Source organism: Morus notabilis, unplaced genomic scaffold (genome assembly GCF_000414095.1).
Source record: "Morus notabilis unplaced genomic scaffold, ASM41409v2 Scaffold307, whole genome shotgun sequence".
NCBI lineage: Eukaryota > Viridiplantae > Streptophyta > Magnoliopsida > Rosales > Moraceae > Morus > Morus notabilis.
The window spans coordinates 760,552-763,558 of record NW_010361515.1 but is presented as its reverse complement, the minus strand read 5'-3'; the positions used below and the strand labels follow the sequence as shown (position 1 = coordinate 763,558).

The window sequence follows — 3,007 nt, the reverse complement described above, 5'->3', positions numbered from 1 at the left end:
GGGTAGGCGAGGCACTTGGTTAGGTAAGTAATTTGTACTAATTACTTGCTGAAGCTTGTAAAACAGTTATTTTCAGTTATATTTCCTTTGAGAAAAAGGATGTGAGGTTCCGGCTGTTTTGTCAGGACTGAATGTCTTATTTTATTTACTTATTCATTTATGTATTCCCTCACATATTTATTATAACGTTTATTTCAAATTATATCCTACTGGGCCTTTCGCTCACGTTTTATGTTTTAAATGTACTAAACCCCTCCCAGGAGATTCTAAGAGCGGTGCACAGTAGCTAGATATTTGCTACAGAGCAGCTGAGTTATGCTGCTGTTGGAATCAAGTGAGGATCGTGGACATCCTATTGGACAAATGTAAGAAATTTGAGAAATTCTGTAAACTTATATAATATTTGGATTTACTAGACTGTGGTTGATGTCTGTTGTAATGATTATTTACATGAGCATGTATGTATGATACTGTATGTCCTGTGGGGTGAAGCCCTGTGTGTCAGAGGCTCCGGGATTCTGTAATGTAATTTATTCATATTTTAATGCAGTTAAGTGTGGGGCCCGGTTGGGAACCTGCTTTATTAATCTCAAATCGAGCTCCACGTCACCCACCCCGTTTGGGGGGCGTGACACATCTCCCAAGAACGTATGTTTTAAGCCCTCAAGTAGTTGGGCTAGCTTGACTTTTAGAGCCTCATCGATGGATGATTTCAGTTTTTCTCCTTCTGTTGGGAGCTCCTCAAAACATGGTGGCCCAAACTTGGTTCCTCTATCCTGTAAGTTGTTGAAAATTGCAGACAAGTGAGCCAACTCAGCAGAACTGGAGTTTTCAGAATCAGACTTTTAGAGGAGGTTTTCAAGATCTTCAGGGTTGCTTTGCAGTTGAACCTCCTCCTTAACAAGTGTGTCGATCATGAATGTTTGCTGACACTCGTCTTCATCACGTGGTTACTTTTGAATATGAAAAATATTCAACTCAAGGGTCATATTCCCGAAAGATATCTTCATGAGACCATTCCTACAATTGATAAGTGCATTTGATGTGGCAAGGAAAGGTCTTCCTAGAATGATGGGAATGGATGACAATATATTCACCAGGGATTGTATATCCAAGACAAGAAAGTCCACGGGGTAATAAAACTTGTCGAATTGCAACATAACGTCTTCCACTATTCTCTGTGGTCTCTTAATGGATCTATCAGCCAGTTGTAAAACCACATATGTGGGCTTAATCTCTCCAAGACCCAATTGCGAGTATGCCGAATAAGACATAAGATTAACGCTCGATCCTAGGTCTAGTAACGCTTGGCCGAATTCATGTGTCCCGATCTGGCAAGAAATGGTGGGACAACCTGGATCCTTATACTTTGACGGTGTCTTCTGTTCAATCACCGCACTTATTTGTTCCATCAAGAATGTAGTTTTATTGACATGGTGCTTTCTCTTTATGGTGCACAGATCATTTATAACCTTGGCGTAGGCCGGCACTTGCTTAATCACATGTAGTAAGGGAAGATTAATCTTTAATTGTGTAAAGTGCTCCAGGATCTCACTTTGATTTTTCGGCACTTTCCCAGTAGGTCAGAGAGCTTGGGGGAAAGGCACCTTTACCAGAATGTTTGTTGGCTCTTCTTTCTCCTGAGTCGATTCTTCATTACTCGAAGTGGTTGTACTTGTTAATGGCATGTCAAAATTCATACCACTTCGAGTAGAGATGGCGTTAACTTATTTGATATTTTGACCTTCAAAGTTAAAAGTTTGAGCCATGTGTTGTCCTCTTAAATTGGACTAGGCTTGTGATGGAAATTTACCTAGCTCCTGAATAGTTAAAGCTTCTGTCAGCTTTGTGATCTTACTTTTTATTTCCTTGTTCTCTTCCACCAACCACGCGAGCATTGAATCAACCCTTTAATTTGTCTTATTTTGCACATCCATAAAAGCTTTTAGGGTATCCTCTAGAGAATTCCCTTTCGGCTGCATGTTATTCTGAAGCGCAAAATATGTCCTTTGTGGTTGAGAATGTTGCCCTGATCTCCATTGCCTTCCAGATGATTATGCATGTTGGTTCGAATCTCACTAACTGAAGTTTGGGTGGTGTTTCCAGTTATCATTATAAGTGTTTGAGAAAGGTCCACAAGGCTTATTATATGTGCCCAATACATTGCACTACTCCTCGTATACCCCCCTCATTTCACCAAAAGTGAGACAATCTTGAGCCAGATGGCCCACTCCACCACAAACGAAACAGGGGTCATGTGCCTATGTCCTTGCTACCATGTGGGATCCTTTACTATCTTTACTTTCGAGGGCCTCGATTTGCTTCGTCAAAGCTTCAACTTGGGCCTTAAGGCTGTCCTCTTCCCTTAATTGATAAACTCCAATTGGTCGGGACCTACTGGTGCTCTCAGTAGCACTCGGTCCAGTCCAAGTATGAGCTTTCTCATCTAACTCATTCAGGTACTCGATAGCTTCGTCAGGATCTTTTTGGAGAAAATGTCCATTGCACATCATCTCAACAAATTGGCGTTCTCGGATTGTGAGTCCATCATAAAAATAGCTTACGATGCGCTAACTTTCATATCCATGGTGGGGACACAGATTTAACAGATCTTTAAAACGCTCCTAAGCTTGATAGAGAGTTTCATTTTCCTTCTGAGTGAAATTCGAGATTTGTCATTTCAAGTTGTTGGTCTTATGGTGTGGGAAATACTTGTTGAAGAATGCCATCGTCATTTCTTCCCACGTACTAATAGACTTGGGTCTAAGAGAATGCAGCCAGCTTTTGGCCTTGTCCTTCAGAGAGAAAGGGAAAAATTTCAATCTGACGGTGTTTGCGGCCTCAGCACGGCTGTGAAAGGTGGCCACCACCTCTTCAAACTCCCGGATGTGTACATATGGGTTCTCGTTCTCTAACCCGTGAAAGGTTGGGAGAAGTACAATCATGCCTGGCTTAAAATTCGTAAGCAGTGCAGTCGGTAGGAACATGATGCAAGATGGGGTGGCCA

At 41.6% G+C, this 3,007-nt stretch overlaps 1 non-coding gene across 1 annotated transcript; it reads left to right on the top strand.

Annotated features, from left to right (window-relative positions):
- The first annotated feature begins 2,581 nt into the window (after positions 1–2,581).
- LOC112091945 lies at positions 2,582–2,687 on the top strand. The gene has a single exon (XR_002902364.1). It is a non-coding gene; the product is annotated as a small nucleolar RNA R71 (small nucleolar RNA).
- Positions 2,688–3,007: the final 320 nt, after the last annotated feature.